The 19,927-nt window shown below is 43.3% G+C and overlaps 1 protein-coding gene across 1 annotated transcript in view; it reads right to left on the bottom strand.

Moving 5' to 3' along the window:
* The window catches only part of klhdc8b (kelch domain containing 8B), a 114,222-nt gene extending 95,326 nt beyond the window's left edge, over positions 1–18,896 (bottom strand). Inside the window, exon 1 of the mRNA XM_031901184.1 lies at positions 18,654–18,896. The gene's annotated coding sequence lies outside the window, so the exon portion shown is untranslated. The remainder of the gene's footprint in view (positions 1–18,653) is intronic.
* Positions 18,897–19,927: the final 1,031 nt, after the last annotated feature.

Genomic DNA, 19,927 nt, shown 5'->3' with positions numbered 1-19,927 from the left:
ATGCCAAACAGAGCCTTTATGTTGGCTGCCAGTCAGTCCACATAGGGTCTACCAAATAGCCAATTATTGCTCTTATTGGCATCATCAGGAACCATTTTCATGCTTGTGTTGCTCCCCAACATTTTTTCCATTTGTATGTGGCTCACAGTTATAAAAGGTTAGGGGTCCCTGATGTAGGGGGTCAAAATAAAGGTGCCTCCCATGTGCCCCAAGCAGCAGCTGCAGATTGCAGTGGATAGCAGGTATATCAGGGTTACCCAACCTGCAACCCTTCAGTTGTGGTTGAAGAACGACTCTCAGGACCCAAGCATAGCCCAGAGTTCTTATCTATTATATAAAGATGATAAAAAATATCTCAACTGAAGAGCTTTGTAATGGAAAAAAGCCCATACGTTCAGTCAGTGATTTTATATTACAGCTTAATCACTAAGTGGCTGATAGCTACTCCGACCCTCAGGCAACCTGCCCGCTAAGCAGTAGACAGCGCTGCCTGATTGCACAGGGGCCTGGAGCACAAAGAGACAAAATAGCAAGTGAGATCATCTCATGCCGAGCCTGCTTTAATGCACAGGAACACAATGACATTAGTCTTGCCGGAAATTGCTACCAATTATCTCTCCAGTCCCAAGATTTCCCTATGTGATGAGCTGCTCTGTATCAGGCCTCCCGCTCCCTCTCTCTTCATTATGAATCTGAAAGAGACTCTCTACAAAGAAGCAACTAAAAAGTCTTGGTGGCAGCAATATTCCTGCTCTGTAGGAACTGCCCCATGGTTTCCATGAGAAGGAGGAGCCATGTGTGATAATTAAAGCAGAATGAAATGGACAGGATTCTTTCCCTTATTAAAGAGGATTAGAGAGAGCCCTGGGGCGGATGGAAGATTTTTCCACTCATGATGGGAACGTGTGATTGTGCTGTCAGTGAAACCAGGGCAGCGTCTCTGTGCCTCGGGCTGCAGGATCACTCTGATTTCCCTACTAAGATAGCATGGAACCCCCCCCCCCCACTCTCTGGTTCTGGTGCTGTGCCGGCAGCCTCTCCGACGCTTGACGTTCTCAGACTCACATGAATGTGTCATGAATCTGCTGTGGGCCAAGGAAGAATTGGAGTCTTCCTCCTTCTCAAATAACCTTGTGCTTAGAGGAGCCAGCCCTCTTTCTCTGCCCTTATCCTGTTTCTATAATGTAATTAAAGCTTTATTACCCAGAACTACTACATGGCTTTTGATGTTAATAGAAGCAGATTCGCTCGCAGGCCTTGTGCAGACGCTAACGTATAAACAAGGCATATTTCCCATTTGAAATCTATCTAATGAGACATAATGCTGGGGTACCCCAAAAGCAGTAGTCATCCCAACATGATATCTCAGGGTGTAATTAGAGAATTATGGCACAATATTATTGGTATTAATTGTGGGATAAGAGCATGGCTTTCCTTAATAGCCAAGAAATCAGCTATCCAAATGGAACAGAGTAGGGGTCCTATACATAGAACCTTGCAAAAGTATTCAGATCCTTGGACAATTCAGTGAATAACAAATCTTGCATTTAAATTTTGTTTATTGGACTACGCTGTTTGCAGAAGTGTCCAATCCCCTCACTTTAATGTGTGTAGAAAGACCTTTAGCAACAATAACAGCTTTTGGGGGATGTATGTTCTCACCCATCTACTTTACAAGATGTTTGGAAAGAGATTTGGGCCCAATCCTTCAGGCACATTTGCTTGAGGTTATTTCGGTTAGTTGGATGATGCTGGGCTCTTTAAACAGGGCTTCAGATTCTTAACGGGGTTTATATTAGAACTTTATTGGGGCTTTTGTAGGACACTCACTGCTATGTTCTTCAGATGCTCCAATGTTGTGTTTGGGATCCTACAGAAAGAGTAACTTTCATCCAAACCATAGTTTTTAGCAGACAGAAATAGGCTCTCTTTCAGTATTTACTAGTGATGGGCGAAATGTTTCGGCAGGCATGGATTTGCAGTGAATTTCCACGTTGCGGATTTCCACGTGGCGGATTGTTTCGCGAAACGGATGAAAAAATGTGCCGCTGAAAAATTCACCGCACGTCCAAAAATTGTTGCCGGCGTTAAAAAAGAATAGTCGCTGGCGTCAAAAGAATAGCCGCGCGACGAAATAATAGCCGCGGGCGACAAAATAATAGCCATGCAACAAAATAATAGCCGAAGGCGTCAATTTTTTTTGCCGAACAACATTTTTGCCGTTTCGCGGATCTTTTGAAGGATTCACAAATTTTGGCAAAGCGAAATGGAACAGATTCGCTCATCACTAGTATTTACATTAATATTGTATAATCCATTCTTCCATCTCTTATAACAAGATGCCCAATCGCTGATGATCAAAAGCAACCCCATTAAGGAGCCACCACCACATCACTGTAGCTGCTGTATGGTGGAGCGTTATTGCTACTTTCATCATTTCTGGCAACCTGCAGACAAGATTTTACATTTTGTCCTTTCGAGCAATGACTTCTTTTGTGCCACCTTCCTACACAGGCCAGTGTTTTGCCGAGGTCTACATTGTGGAGGCTGGGTAAGGATAGTGGTAGATGGTAGGTGAGGGTAGAGAGGAAACCTATTTTGGTACCCCACTCTGGAAAACATGATTTTATGTATAATAACTGGTGCAACCAACTACTCCTCCCCCCAAACACATATAATTGTTGAGTAACCCTTTCCTACAGAAGATGGGGGATGAGATAGAAGTTCTATTATAACAAATGGAAGGTAAAAATTCTACATATATCATATTGACTTCATTTTTATCCCACCAGGGGCAGATGAACAGGCTTTTTTATGTTTTTTATTTTGTCTACTTTGTTGGCTGTGTCTGTGGATGAGACGGTTTCTCTGCCGTCCTCCATTCTCATAACATAAACATATAAAGCTTCCTTGGCAAACACGTTCCAGACCACAGATGGTCAAAGGGAGATAATTAGAAATAGCTCATACAGTGTACTGTGATATTGGATCCCACTGAAGGAACGCTGTAGTCAACCAGTATAACAAAGACATTTGGCTACTATGGCTCCTAGAACGAAGACATATTGTCTGTTCCATGAGGTGGCATTAATTATGGATAGAGACTTTTGAGAAGTGCGTCGGCGGTGTGTAGGCAAATATAGGGCTTTCAGATTATCTGTACAGTAAAATATCATCTATATTATAATGAAATATGGAGCAATGGTCGTTTGAGAAGCAATCCGTTTACGGAAGGCCTTTGTCAGGCTCTGTAGCAACATAATAGCATACTCGGAAAAAAATGGTTTTCTAAAGCCATAATTGGTCTTTAAGCTTGATCCTGATCAAGGGAATAGCGCTGTAATTTTCTACAGTAGCAATTATCTCTGTAACACGTCTTTATCTATGTCCATCTACTCAGCTGTCTGTTTTTCTACAGTATCTTTCTCCAACAATAACCCCCCGTCTTCAATCATTCAAGGAATACAATGTCCCAAGCAGTTATCCAATGTCCCACGTGATTTCAAGAGAGACCTTATTTGTTGTGTCCTAATATGCACCGATCTGGCCTCTCATAAAGCATGTCTTTCTGCAATACTGATACAGGCCTAGATTGCTGTTTGTATTTACCAAATGAATGAAGGGAATGAGTGCTGTATAGGAAGACTTGGGATTTGTTTATAATGGAATACTTGCTTCTTAATATGGCACACTGTCGAAACAAAGATTTATCCATTCACTTTTTCATTTTACAGGAAATTGTTTGTTGGATTTTTATAACTATAGCAATATCCAGCCACAAGTGTATTCAGCTGAGTTGCACACACGGGTTGTTTAAAGGACACGTAAACCCCCCACAAAAATGTAATCAATGAACATCTGCTTTAAAATCTGTAAATACCGGCCCCCCTGGTTGTTAAAAGGTTAATAGTTAGGCTGCAGCATCCCCTTAATCACTTGGGATTGAAACCCACTCAGCCCCCTCCCTTAGGAATTGACTTTGGTCCTTGGCTACTGGGCATGCTCAGTTCTTCTCAGCTCATATTACCAAACACACCCACTATTAGCCAATGAAGAGATGGCACTGCTGGTTTCCATAGAAACTCTGCACTAGCTGTGCACTCTGCTGGAGAAATGTTTTTCTCCTAACCTCCTCTCCTGAGCTCAGTTTAATTGTTACAGGGCACAATCCAAGCAGGACTTTTAGGTAAGTTCTGCCTGTGTAAGCCTGCATTCACGATTGCATGAACGTTACAGAACGCATGTGCTGTTTGCAGATGTAAATATCACTGATGATGTCAGAAGGAAAATGGCTGCCATGCAAAAGCTATTTGTTTTAGGAGAATGTGATGGTGCTGGCCAATGGAAAGGATAAGTGCAGTACCAATGGTGTGGTTTGGTTAGGGGAGATGTGCCCAACATGGTAGGAAATGGTATGGTATATGGTTGTATGTATGTCCTTTAAAGGGACAGTAAACACCCATTTTCAACATGAGCTGAATGAGTAGGGCTTGTGCTGAACATACGTTTTGCCTTTTTTGCCGTTTTAATTAAGAAATATCTATGCCAGCAGAACCCCCAAAATTACCAGCGGTGGCAAAAAGACGCTTCTGGTAACTTTAAGAGCCAAATTTCCCATTTTTAAAACAGAAATTCACCCCTCTGTTTGACTATAGGAAGAATGAATTATTTTAGAGACATCTTCCCGCTACAGAGAAAACAGGTGACTTTTGGATCAGCGTTCCGGACATGTATCCGCCACTGTAAATCACGGCAGCAGGGGAGACATAATCAGCAAATTATATATCCAGTGGTTATTTTATATGTCGCTGATGTATAGAATGGGCTGCAAGGAGTCGATTCACATCTGGAAGCCTGAAAGCTGCATTGCATTATACAGGAGTTGTACATTGTTAGGGAATCAATATATATTCACCCATGCAATGCAGACACTATTCTGTATCGCTCCCATGTCAGGGCAGAAAAATACAATATGAGCTAAATATATTTCCTTTGATTCCATCCATAACATTCATGGCACACAGGCCGCTTTCTCCATTTGACAAACCGACCAATAGCCATGTCAGCTTTTCTCCATTTGTACAGTATATATATGCAATGCACCATTAGCCTTAAGGTGGCCAATGTAAAGTTTTTGCTTGATGGACCTCCCAGCATCTATTCGTGGCACTCAGCTCCTCTTCAGTCCATAATTCATACAATAATAAAAAAAAAAATCTTTATGGAAGCTGGTAGGGCTGGGGAGAACGCTGGCCGTAGCCAAGCGATAGGCAAAGCAGACTGAATGGTCAGATTCTAGTATAGCCTTACTGATTGGCGCTGCAGGAATATAGAGAAGCCGTGGATCTGCCAGAGCACCATTCACTGGCCAAAATGGTGCACTGGTGAAATCTCTAACCGTCAAACCAATATCCATGGTATATAGATATCAGTTTGGATTGTCCAGGCAACATACACAACAATTTGTAAGATTTTATTGGTATGTGCATAAGCAGCTTTACACCACCCTTTTTTATCTTCAGAGCTATAATAAATCTAAGCTTTACAGACATAATCCACAAAATCCCTCCTTGATCAACTCAGCTGTTGAACTGCTGTTAATTTCATCAAGCAAAGCCTTTATTTAGCCTGCTAAGCGCAGTGTATGAGAAAGCGAATGATAGAGAGGCAATGAATTGGTTAGAATCAAGGCCAGAACTAGGGGTAGGCAGAAAAGTCATGTGCCTACGAGGCAACACGGGGGGGGGGGGGGGTTGCCAGGCAAGTACCTCTTCTGTCTGCATACCCCTTGTTTAGGGTCCTGAAGATGGGCCTTCGCTGATTGCTTATTACTCACTAGAATAAAAAGAATGGAAGATATAGGATGGCCGCAGTTGCAGTAGAATGTAGAGAGAGCCCCTACGAGGGTTGTGTGTCCTGCCACTCCAACCTAGTGCCTCAAAATGATGCACAAGTAGGGTTGCCACCTCTCATGCCTTAGAACTTTGGGCAGGGGGGCGGGACTATGATCGCGATTGGCCAATCGCCAAGTCAATCTTAGAAATTCCTGGCCGGTTTTCCATATTGGGAAAACCAAGCAAGCAGTTTTGACCCAGACAGCCCTACCGAAAACCGGGCTGTCTGGGTGTCAATCATATGTGCAAGATAAGGGCAGGTAGGGGGGGACGCCAACATGCCTTCCTCTGCCCACTATTTACTAATACATTGCTGACTAGCGAAGAGCAAGATGCGTGCAACATTTGATTGATGTGTACAACTTGTTTTTTGTCGCGAGGTGCATTTTTTCCATGGTGAATTTTTGTAGCCTTCTCGCAAAAGAATCTGCCAATTGTGAAACATGGTAATTTGCCGCAAATCCATGCCTGCTGAAAAATTTTGCTCATCACTATTGCTGACTAATGCACTTAGTCAAGTTCTCCAACTTTTACTAAGGGTTTTGTTCCCTTAGACCTTGTGCATCAGTCCACCCAGCAGCATCTACACTGTTCAACAGGTGGAGGCCAAAGAGAAAGAGCCACTATGGGAAAACATAACATACTGTAGTAGGGACTTTCTTAGCCATTATGGGATTTCCCAAGCTTGGACCAATATTCAAAATGCCCTGGCATTTCCAGTACCCAGAGGCCCAAACAGCCCCCCCAGCCCAATAAATAGTGAGTGTCTATGGCACCTTACAGCAGCCCCTCTGGCATTTTGCAGTCCAGGCCTGAAGCTATACCTGTGTATTAAGAGAAGAGCCTTCTTGGCCTGTTTGTTCTTCAATTAATAAGGTATTCCCATTTGAGAACCAGAGGCAGCCAAGAAGTTTTTTCTTTTTTCCAATGAGCGCAAGACGTGATAACGAAGGCGACGCGGCTTTATCTCGGAGGGAAACCCATGTGCGGAGATAAGCAAACTGTCAGAACGATACTGTAGGTTCAGCCACTTTTCGCTAGAAGTGATTCTGCAAATCCCGGACAGCGGTTTCTGACAGCTCTTTCCTGTTCTGTGCGCAGATGGCTGAACATTTTGGCTAAATGGATTTTCTGTTTGTTTCACATTACCATAACGCTTCACTACTACGTCCTTTCTGCTTTGGAGATTGAAATGTGAAATGAAAAGGGAGAGAAGAAAGAGGGTGAATATTTGCTCAAACTGCATTCCTTGTTGTGGTTGTAACATTGTTACTAGGGGGTCTCCTGGTGGGCTGAGGCTTCAGATAGGAAACTAGATAGGGAACATGGGAGATTCAGGCCCTTCTGCTGCCTTGAGGTGGCCAAAGAGATGCCATTCACTAGTGCAGAGACCGCAAAGTTGCTCTTTGCGCTAGTAGATTAAAAAAAAAAACAGTTAAAAAACTGAATTTGGATTTGGATATGTTTTTGCCACTCCTGGTAACCTGCGGGCACTGCTGCCTAAGACAAGTTTCTCAACTTGCTTCATGGGTGGAGCACCCTGGACATGGCTCTAATGCCTAAAGGTCCCCATACACGGGCTGATTCTAGCTGCCGATATTGCTCCCTTAGACCGACTCGGCAGCCTGTGTATGGGCACTAACAATGGGCCTGATCTCGATCGGGCAGGTTTAAAAATGTAGTTGGATCGGGGACCACATTGGCTCGTTGATGCGGTCCCTGAACCGAGGACGCTTATACCGTTGTTCTAATTCGATTTTTTGGCCCCAAGGATCTTAGCTTGTATGGCCACCTTAACCCTAGGCTAGTGGTTTCCAGACTTTTCAAGTTCATGCCCCCATTTGAGTCTGACATCTATTCAGGGCCCCCTTCCCCCATAATAAAGATACAGACACATGATAATACTACTATATCAGTCATTCAGTTCCAATTTCAACAACATGGTAGCCAATATCCTTTCACCTAAAATCTTACCCTAATTAATCCTCAAGCTGGGCTTTCAGGAGTATTTAGGAGAGCAATAAGGCTTTCTACCCCAGTCTCATCCACAGTCACCTACAGGCTGGGCCCCCCAACTACTGCCTGATGCAATCAGCTACTAGTAAATGTATCTGTATATTAGCTATAACACTGTCTGGAATCCCTCTCCTGAGGGGACCACCTAACTGAGAGAGCTCAGTGATTTATATTGTGTGTTCCACGGGTGCCAGTAACAGCGCTGTTCTGCTTTCTAATAGAACATTTATATTTCCTGAAGGGCACTTTATAAGCCATGGACACAAATAAAATAGAAGCTCCGTCACAACTAATACAGAACAACAAGTACATTTGTACTACTACCTGTCCCTCATGAGAGCAGAGCAGGCAGTAACCCTTGCAACACTCTTGTCCCTCCTTATACAGCAAGTACCCAGTTAGTGTTATCAGTTGAGGCAAGCAAACATTTCCTCCTGGAAAAGTCCCAAATTTCCCGTTTTTGCCATTGGTGAAAAGCACTGTGACAAAGTTTTACGATATATTTTGTTTTGCCAGCAAATAAGCAAATAAAATGCTGACATTATTATGTGCCCCTTCCCATCCACATCAACCAATAGGATCAGAGCCTAACCAAGCCCTCCCCTGTCTAAGTAGCTGTCTGGGCACCATGCTTATAAAGAACAACACAGGGACCCAGGCCCAGACTGGCAATCTGTGGCTTCTGGCAAATGCCAGAGGGGCTGCTGTAAGGTGCCATAGACAGTCACTATTTATTGGGCTGGGGGGGCTGTTTGGGCCTCTGTGTATTGGAATGCCAGGGCCTATTTTGAAGCCCACTCCAGACCTGCAGGCCTTGTTTTTTCTATGAAGAAGAGTTGTAGCATAGTGGGAAGGAGCTGCCCTGAGTATATGCTATTGCCGCACTAGAGACACATTAACCAGATTGTAATTCCGACATCTCCAATGCATTTGGCAAAACAATGCCGTTTCACAAATTTTACTGCAGTTTTTACAAATTGTTCACCAAAACGGGCCAGTTTCACTCATCACTGATTACCGCTACTGATATCTGTAGGGAAAATACAGCAGACAGTATATATCTCTGTCTGTCTAGCTATCTTGCTGTCTCTTTCTTTTTCTAAACCTGTCAATTATCTGTCTCTTTCTCCTTCTTGTTGATTCCTCACTCCATCTCTCCACTTTATTACTTGTTGACCACCGCATTTTATGCCAGTTGTGTTCCCCAGCGACCCTTTTCCATTCCCCATATTACCCCTTTATCTTCCTCTCTCCCATTCTCACCCCTCTGTGTTCCCTTTCATTTCACTCCATCTCCCCTGACTAATAGCTCTGGGTATTATGTTGTGTGTTCTGTGCTGAAGATCTATAAGATCTATATGAGTATTACAATGTATGTTGCGGTGCATGTATTACATGGCTTAGGCTGTGTGTAGTTGGAAGAGCTTTAGGGCAGAGATTTTGGCCGCAGGGAAACCCGCTGCAGTAAATACAGGGCTGCGCTCCCTCTCAGGGTCTCTATTCTGCTATATTACTTTGCAATGCCAAGATCTCAAACACCTTTTTCCCCTCTTACTTCATTATTGGTTATTTCTTGGCTGTATCTAAGGGAAGACTTAGGGTCATATTTAGTAAAGGACTGAACTGAGGGTGATCCGGAGGGATTTCCAGCAGTTCCATATGTTTTCCAGGTTATTAACACTTTGTTTAAGCAATCGACACATTTTATTGAAGCAGTCACAGCTTTGATCAATGTGCCAATTCCTCAGAATTGTTACACTACTCTGCAATTCTTATCCATTCAGTATTTTTGGAACAGACTCTAGAAACCCCCCCCCCCCAAAGGTTAGTAAATCCTCCCTTATTGCTTTACTGCTCTTCACACCTTACTGGGCCAGGGACCAGGGATAAAGTCCTTCTCAGGTGATTTCTGAAATCTGGACCGACTCAGACCCCACGACCAATACCTGGCCCTGCATTTTTACCCACTTGGACCCAATCTGCCAGGGTCGGACTGGGGGTTGCAGGGCCCACCGGCGCTCCCACCCCAGGGGCCCTGCAGGTGCCCCCGCCGCGTCCCCTAACCCCCCCCCGCAGGGGCCCCCCTAACCCCCTGCAGGGTCACCCACCTGATGTCCTCCCCGAGCGTGCATAAATTTAACGTGTCGGGGGGAACAGTCAGTAGAGGGATCACCGGCAATTGTCGGATCTGGGCCGCTGGAGCCCACTAGGCCCAGTCTGACCCAGCAATCTGCAAATGTCTTATCTGCAACCTGACCCACTGGCCACCATGAAACAGGAAGCTGCTATTGCTGCAAACCAGAAGTGACATCATCAGAGACACAAGAAAAGCATTAAAAAGGATTAAAAGAGTAAAATTTGCTTATATTGAGACACACTGACCCTGCCGACCAGCAGGCATGCCCACATCCACAAGTCCTGCCCACAGTTACCCCGATTTTTTTATGGGTAACCTCTGGATACCCACGGGTACTCTACCCAATACAGGATTCTAACCAGGGACCTGAGTCTGGTTTTCTTCTCACTCCCCAAATACATATTCCCCCACATATAATAAAACACACTAAGTTTGCCCAGGAGCAGTATCCCGTGACAACCAATAAGATATTTGCTTTTAAACAGGTGACCAGTAAATGCTTCTTGCTGATTGGTTACTATGGGTTACTGCTACTGGGCAAACTTTGTCTCTTTTATTACATAACCCCATTTGTCTCCTGATACTGACCGGTGTGTTGGGTAAATGCAATAGGGACCTGTAAGTTCCACTGGCGATGTACAATCTCTGTAAAGAGCCATGTAGAAGAAGTGGCTATGCCAAGCAAACAGAAAGACCAAAATAATTCAGTCTTCTATAGCTGCTTTCCATGCTTCATCACTTTTCAGTCACATTGTGGCCTAATCATTATAGGAGGGTAAGATACAGTACAGATTGTTCCTATATAAGTGTACACCATCTTGCTCTCCTTGACAGGGGTTAATAAGAATGGGATTGCAGATGCAGCACCTAAGGAAATCAATTTATTGTGCATTCTAATTCCGATGGACCGGGCAAAGGAAAATTGCTTGTGCCAGCAGTTACATGGTTTCCCCTGTCGGAGTTATTTAGGCTGGAAAAGAATAGTGTTCCATCAAGTGAAGTTACAAAAAGTAACTGACTTCACAAAATATCCATCTGGGTGAAGAAAGATTCTTTTTTTTTTGTCAATGCAGCTTTTAGTAGTGCGAAATGTAATATGAATCATGCAGGATAACGTCACCTGACCTCTAGTTTAATGTAAGCCATGGGAAAAATGAGTAACGTAGAGTGGAATCAGTTCCTACTATTTTTAATAAGCTTCCTGCATGAAAAGCAATGGCCGGTCCCATCTGGTCCATGAAGCTACTTGTGGGGATTTAACAGGCTCAGTACGGTTGCTGGTACTGTATGGATCCCCAACCTTTAAGCAACACTCAGATGTAAAAAGTGTTGGTGAGCCACAAAGGCATTAAAAAATATTCTTTGGGGATGCCACATAAGGGCTGTGATTGGCTATTTGGTAGCCCCATGGGGACTGCTGGCCTGCAGGAGGCTCTGCTTGGAGTAAAACTGGGTCTATGTGCTTCCAAAACTTGTCTCCAAGCCAGAAATGTAAAAATGGCACCTACTCTGAGGCCACTGTGAGCAACATCCAAGGGGTTGGTGAGTAACATGTTGCCCCCGAGCCACTGGTTGGGGATCACTGCTTTAGATGTTTAACTGCATGCATGTGTCATACAGTAAGAGGACCTGTGTCTTCGCAAGGAGTAAAAATGGTGGCAACTTTCCTAGGACTTCTGAAACCCTACAGATAGCAGGTTAATCAGACCTACATGGTGACAGTATTGTAGGATTGGGACAGTATCACTTTACTCCAGTAAGCTTCATTCCTTTAGATCAGTGGCCTGTTAAATATCGGTCTAGTTCAACCACTGCAGAAGGACTAAGAATGAAGATCATACTTTATAAAAATAATGCTGCCCCACTCAGTTTTTGTGGACCCCATCACAACTGGCCCTGGTTTACCTTGGAGGCTGATAATATTTTGTATTTATTTGACTGGAAAGAAGGAAAGAGGTGTGGAGCTATATTTTGGACCTAGTGAAGGATTAATTTCAGGCAAGGTTGCAACCATCCTTTACTACCCTACTTTTTAACCCCATCCAAGAAAGCAAAAAGGTGTTTTTTTATGTTTAAGTCAATAATTTCTTTCTATAACACTCTGAAGGCTTGCCTTAATCATATCGGAGCTGTAAACTATTTTTGCAATCTGACAGGTGAGTCCAAGAGTCCCTTGACCATCTCAGACTGCATTCAGTGGTATATTCCATGCTGAAATATCAGCTGGCTGGACATAGGGGGAACTATTCTTTTGCAACAGTTGTAATAAGAGAGCATTTCCCTTAGCTGCCCCACCCTGGTAATCCAGGAACTGGTCTGAAGGACATTTTGAAGTGAGGAAGGAAATGGAGACTCCTCCAGATGTTTTGGGGTTTTTTTTTTCCCTTCTGTATCTGAGTTGTTCGGCATATTGTGGGTCAATAGCTTAAGTGGAGACATGTTTGAGGGCCAAATTTCATTGAAATGGGGATGTTATAACAAAATCTATGGAGGCTGGAAGACTGAAGACCACATATATGCCTTGGACGGCCTCCAGTTGGATATCCTTTCTCTAGATCTATTAAAAGTTAGGGAGAAACTAAGTGAAAAAGTTCATTATCTCAGACACCTAGAGGTTAAGTGATCGGCCTTTGTGGAATTTCAAGCTAGAAACCCTGGTTCAATTCCCCGTGGCAACTCCTTGTGACCCTGGACAAGTAACGTAATCTCCTGGTGTCCCAGTATACTCAGTGCACCTATAATGGCTGCCTTGCTTGCTGTAAAGTGCTTTGAGTCCCACGGGAGAAGAGCAATATATAAATGATACCCTTTTTTTACTCTAATAAGTAACTGTCACATCATTGGCAACATGGTAGCATTTTTGATATCATGATCTCTCTAGTGGGCCAAACCAGTGACACTCTCCCAGCCCATAAAACACAACCATTCATCCATACTGGCCTTTCATCTGCCACTGCTTTGAGAGAAACGGAGACTGATGCTAATTTTTTGGCCACATTTGTCCTTTGGCCAAAGAACTTTCAGTTCATGCCAAATGGGAAGGTTGGCTCTTCACTGGAGGAAAGTACCCGTAGAGAATCAATTCCAATGACACAATTAGTATTCTGTCGGCACATCCGCTCGAATGCTTATCATGTCTCGTAAATCAGCTCAGAACGCAATCCAACTTTTTTTTTTTTGCCGCTGTTCATCATCTGCGAAACATGAAACTAATGGCTTGGACACGACTAATGCAATCAGTGTTTGCTTTGGGTGATCACATCTGACGTTCCATCAACAATATGCAATGCGTGGTCACCTGTATGTAACCCTTTCCAGCAATGCCCAGGCACAGGCTGAGAGCTCAGTCAGTTCCCCACAATACTTCATAGAACAAACATGTTTTGTAAGCAAACACTGCTCTGCCAGAGGAGTAAGCCACACGGATCAGCATATGGGCACAGAAAGGGCCTGAAACAATCTATTACAAGGCATCTCCTTTAGTACAAGTATTAGATGGCTTCCAAGGAAAAGATCCAAATCATTGCTGCCCTTCAAGATGGAGGTTTGTAAGTGGCTAAGGGTTGATCTGATAGGCTTAGTATATAATACACATGTGCTGGGGGAATACAGTACATTTTATTCTGATGAAACTCTATGGAGAAACAAGTGCTTGGCTTATTGGACCTTACTGTTTGTTTATTTTCACTTACAGAAATAGGAAATAGGATTCCCAATGTGGGCGAGCAGAACTTTCCCTTTGCTTTAGGGTCACAGAAGGAAATTTAGTAACCCCAGACATCTCTGCCTGGGTTTGAGTTATAATTTACTCATTAGACAATGAATAAGAGCTCCTCAAAGGCTTATCCTACCTAGTGTTGTAAAGACTTTCTAGCAAGCTTTTAAGGCTCCCTTTACGTTAGTATGTCCCATCAGTATTGCTTGGCAGCCAGGGGATTTGCTCTTAAATGACTTCAGTTTGCAAATAATAAAATAAATCAGTTCACTTCCACCAAGTGCTTCCCCCCTGATTCCCCAGCAGGGAATGTGACCAACTAAAGAAACATTATATAATGACATTGTCACGTACAGTATCACACAGCGTCCCCACAGGTGAGACAGTGGGCATCCCCCCGGTACTCTTACAGACATTAACCAGTGTTGGGCTGGGCTAGTTGGGACCCAACGGAAAACCCTATCCAAGGGCCCACCACCCTGGCTGCCTCTGTTGCACCGCAATTACCCAGGAGAGGGCTGATGAGGCTCTGAGCGCTGGCCTTAGGCCAATTGGACCTATTGGACCCAATAGAGCCCCACACCCATGGGAATAAGCGCATAAAGCTGTCCAGTCTGCCCCAACAATGACTGCCCCAAATTATAGTTATGTGTTCTGGGACAATAAACACAAAGTGGGCACCGCATTCATATAGCTACTCTAGTGTACTCACTGTGTATAGTATGCTTGGTGTGTCAGTGCTTGGGGGCCACATTGTGCCATGAAATGTTGGGGGCCAATAGAGAGAGAGGTGAAAAGAGTTATAGGTGGCAACACCTTGTTTAGGGGGCTCCCCCCAAATTTTGATAAGACCGGCCCTGTGGGTTCCCCCCATGACAGTAGCCTTAGTTGCAATGACATATCCTAATTAAGCCCCAAAACTTTCCTCTAGCAGCATAGGTCCAGAAATCAAAGAACACAGACAGAAAGCAGCCAACCCTGTACCCCATACCCACTCAGGTTCAGAGTAAGGAGCCAGTTCAGGAGCTGAAAAGGAAACTTTCCTGCAAGGTCCATGCAAGAAGGTAGTGCTTATGTCTATGATAAGAGCATTCATTACACAAGGGAGGCTCTAGGTACTGAGAGCCCTGGCAGCTAACAGTATGACTATAACAAGAAGAACGAGAGACAAAGGGAAAACAGTGCAACTCAGAGAGACAGATAAATAATAACCCCTGGCAATGTGACTGGGGGAGCGCTGAGAGTGCAGCCAAGTGAGAAAGTAGAAAGAGACAGGGTCCATAAACACAGCTGGTGTGTGACGTGTCCCCCCCGTACATTGGGTTCCTCCGGAGCAAGTATACATTATATGGGAACAGAACAAGCTGATATTTGCACCAAACCCACTTTCTAAGCCTGGATACACAATTGTACGTTGGCTCGTTCCTACATACTGGGTGTGATGTACATGGTGCTACAGAACCGACCTACCGCTCTCTCTTATCTTTACTCCCAATAGCAACATGTATCATTTTGACTGGTGGAGGAAAATTGCGACACTTGAGGAATACCTGTGTAGCCACGGGGGCAGCCATTCAAGCTGGAAAAAGGAGAAAAGGCACAGGGTACATAGCAGCTAACAGGGGAGCTGTATACTGTAGATTCCCATTATATTCCACAGAGATTATCTGCTATGTAACCTGTGCCTTTTTTCTCCTTTTTTCCAGCTTGAATGGCTGCCTCCATGGCTACACAGTAGCTGATTTATATAACCTATAGAATGGGGTTTCTGAAGACAACACACATTTTTTACCAGGGCAGGGCAACAGTACATTATATTTTTGTTACTTACATTTTCAGTTATTGGTGTTACTTTTCCTTTAAACTGGTACTCCATAGACTGAACTTCTAAATGTTTTACAAGCTAGGGGGCAGTCCTGTGGGCTCCATGTGCAGGCAGCACAGTATTCATTGAAAGGATCATTTCTTTGTGCTCCATGAGTATAACGGGGGTATGCATTTCCACCTGTTATTTGCCATTTGCCCCCGACTTTGTAAATGAAGCTTATAAGTGGGGTTTTTCATTATACATTTTCAGTAGAGCAACATTGCATCATTTATACTTGGATTTTTTGCTCATGAACCCCGTATTCCTTGGGCATGCCTATATATTATTATTATTATTATTATTAACATTTATAAAGCGCCAACATATTCCGCAGCGCTGTACAATAAGTGGGTTTCATACATTGGACATACAGAGTAACATATAAAGCAATCAATACAAGAGGTGAAGAGAGCCCTGCCCAAAAGAGCTTACAATCTACAAGGTATATGGCCCAAATAACCTTGCTCTACATTAGACTCCACCCACTGTCAGATCCAAACTGCCCCTTTGTACTCTGCAGTTGGCACTGTCTCAGGGAAGCTTTTGCCTTGGGAAAGTACTTTCTATATCCCTATCTGCTTAGTATATGTCCAGGTTAGACCAGATGGAGCCAATGTCAGGCTCTGCATAAGTGAAGTCAAGTTACTGTCACTATCCACTACTTTACTATCAGTACCCCTAAAAAGGCCAATAGTGCTCCCTTTTTAGCAAACAATTCTGGTTTTTAAAAATGATTTCCTTTTTCTCTGTAATAATAAAACAGTACCTGTAATTGATCCCAACTAAGATATAATTACCCCTTATTGGGGGCAGAACAGCCTTATTGGGTTTATTTAATGGTTAAATGATTCCCTTTTCTCTGTAATAATAAAACAGTACCTGTACTTGATCCCAACTAAGATATAATGACCCCTTATTGGGGGCAGAACAGCCCTATTGGGTTTATTTCATGGTTAAATGATTCCCTTTTCTCCGTAATAATAAAACAGTACCTGTACTTGATCCCAACTAAGATATAATTACCCCTTATTGGGGGCAGAACAGCCCTATTGGGTTTATTTAATGGTTAAATGATTCCCTTTTCTCTGTAATAATAAAACAGTACCTGTACTTGATCCCAACTAAGATATAATTACCCCTTATTGGGGCAGAACAGCCCTATTGGGTTTATTTAATGGTTAAATGATTCCCTTTTCTCTGTAATAATAAAACAGTACCTGTACTTGATCCCAACTAAGATATAATTACCCCTTATTGGGGCAGAACAGCCCTATTGGGTTTATTTAATGGTTAAATGATTCCCTTTTCTCTGTAATAATAAAACAGTACCTGTACTTGATCCCAACTAAGATATAATTACCCCTTATTGGGGGCAGAACAGCCCTATTGGGTTTATTTAATGGTTAAATGATTCCCTTTTCTCTGTAATAATAAAACAGTACCTGTACTTGATCCCAACTAAGATATAATTACCCCTTATTGGGGGCAGAACAGCCCTATTGGGTTTATTTAAGGTTGAAATGATGTTTAGTAGACCTATGGCTTGGAGATCCAAATTACGGAAAGATCCCTTATCCGGAAAACCCCGGGTCCTGAGCATTCTGGATAACAGATCCCATACCTGTACTATACCCACCCAGTAGTATGTAATGGCAGATAATACAATATAGCATGTGTTGAATTATAACATGCCATAAAATGTATTAACATTAAGATGTCAAAAAGTAGTGTTGGAGTTAAATCTAATTATGATGGAATTTAAAAATGTTATAATATATGATGTCATAAACTAGGTTCAGGTATATTACATTATGATGTCATATAGAGATGCCTGGGATCATATTAACATTACAATGTCATACAAAGGCTGGGGGGGAGGCTGGGCTTTATTGGAGGGCCCCATCTGACCCCTAGTGGGACAGCTCTAATTGATGGTATTGGCACTTTAGTGAAAGCCTCTCAGGCTGCCATTGAACTCTCAGTGCGTTTGGGCTTCAGGACATTGAACAGAATCAATGGCTGTATCTCGGGAAGTTCCAGGGCTGCTGTTGCAGGGAACTGATATTGTCAGCTTTTTACTCTCTGTATCCACAGATACTGCCCCCTGCCCATTCTGCCCCCTGCCCGTGTCTCTGCCCCTGCCCATTCTGCCCCCTGCTCTCCACTATGGGGAAGGGAAAAGTAACAGCTGATTAAGGGATTGACCTCCGGCACCAGAAGCCGCTGGAACCTTATAGTCTCTCCAGAATATGGATTCACGCAGGCATAATCCTAATATACAGGAACTATAACACTATGCCTGGAGTCATAACTACAAATATGGCCATTATTATTATTGGATTCTGGGGTCTGGCTTAATCAAATATGAGCAGCCGGCAGCCCTCCAGCTGTTGTTGTACTACAAGTATCATCCACTGACGCTGTTTGTACCCATCCCTGTGCCTTATATCTCAGCAACACTTCTCTGTTGCTTTTTATTCTTATTTAACCCTTGTTTGCATTTCCTTAATATATTCCTGATTACAGATGTTCAGTTCCAGTTATAACCAGCGCACAAGGTGTGTATTAACCTCTTCACTGCCTTTTGGGCAGTTAATGTCAGCAAAGCAACTACGTCCTGATGAAGAAGCCCCTAGTGATGCCAAACTGTTGACTAATTCATGTCATTATTAAACCAGCAGGTATTGGTACTTCTGAATCACTTGCCCAATGGGCAAGCATTGGGCACAGAGAGTAGCTTGGCTGCCTGGGTTCAATCCCAACCAGGGCACAATCTGTGGAGTTTATACAGTGCCCCTATATTTCTCCCACAAGCCGGAAACATTCAGGCAGGTAGTAAAACTGTCCCAAGTGTCTACAATAGGAAAGTTAGATTGTAAGCTCCACTGTGCAAAGACTGAGTTCTAGTATAATTGCTATTATTGGTCATTATACAATTTATTATTATTACTGGTATCATTATAATGAAGCCAGTGTTATGGCCATGAGCAGATAAATAGGAGTTCAAACCCCTAAAGCACTTACCTTGGGGTGAATCCAGCAGTTACATCCAGGGACTTTTGGTTTCAGTTGGAGAGAGGGAACTTCCAGTTCCAGTAGGGAATACGATGGCTCTTACTGGTGTGAGTTGCTAGTCCCAGCGCAGACCCATTAGTGGTTGCCAATAATCCAGCCAGTCCTTAGCACTGATGCCTGGAAGGTTGAAAGGGATGAGAGATTTGTGCATGTAATGCTTTCTCTTCCGTACATAGCATTTTATCCGTCTCTCTGTCCCTCCTCTCCCACCCCCCTTACTCTTTCTCTCGCTCTCTCATTCCCTCCACTCCCTGCATCTCTCCTTAGCAAGCTCAGAATTACAGGCAAGAGAGAAGGGGGAAGAAAAGAAGAAAAAACTCCCACGACTTTAACTCTTTTTGTCCTTGGTGCCCCCTATACTGAATTACCTCTCATTTTCCAGATTATAATTCAATTTTTCTGGGCAGGATTTCTTATTATAAATGATTCCCCCCCTGATTCCCCTCCAACCTCAGTAGCGCAGCAGGGACAGGAGGCTTCGTCTTATTTCACTGGGTTCCAAAATGAATTGAATTATAATGTGCCCACCCTACTGTGCTTATTTGGCTGTAAATTCAGATTATTGCTGGGATTTTTAGAGCAGCTAATAACTAATATTCATTTGTTTGATTGTGTTGTTAGACTGTATATCCTCATTGCTGGGGATTTAAAACTAGTGGGAATGCTCAATATCTATTAGTAAAATAGTAAAATATATAATTTTGTCCAATAAGGGGTCTGCAGGGAACATTCAGACATCTCTCTTAGATAAGCAGGTGAGTTGGCATGAATGGTGGCGCTGTTCTGTTGCTCTCTATGAAAGGAATTTGCTGCCAGTCATGGTGATAAGTGGTACTGCAAGCTACAAAGTGAACATTTTGAAAAAAAGCCCATCAATTTCAAGTAATTTTTCCCCTTACATGGCTAAGAGAAAACCAGTGTATTGATGAGCTTTTGAGACACAAAGCCTACTTTTCCAGGTGGCATATTTTATTATATCTATATAAACAGGGCAGAGCGAAAGAGGAATAGAAAGTGGAAATGGGTGGCCCTCCTCAGGCACTGGCAGACTTAAAGTGGCCATACACCTTACAATTACGATTTTAATCACTTTCCATTGCAAGAAAATGGTCACAGGAAAGATCGTTCCTTCCCTCCACTGACGTTCAGGGCTGAATTGTCACATATGGAGGCAAAAACAATAGGGATTCTACCTCTCCCTAATGATTTAGCCCTAAACAAAG

This window comes from Xenopus tropicalis, chromosome 4, assembly GCF_000004195.4.
Source record: "Xenopus tropicalis strain Nigerian chromosome 4, UCB_Xtro_10.0, whole genome shotgun sequence".
Lineage (NCBI taxonomy): Eukaryota > Metazoa > Chordata > Amphibia > Anura > Pipidae > Xenopus > Xenopus tropicalis.
The sequence above is the reverse complement of the archived record's forward strand: the minus strand, read 5'-3'. Positions and strand labels throughout refer to the sequence as shown.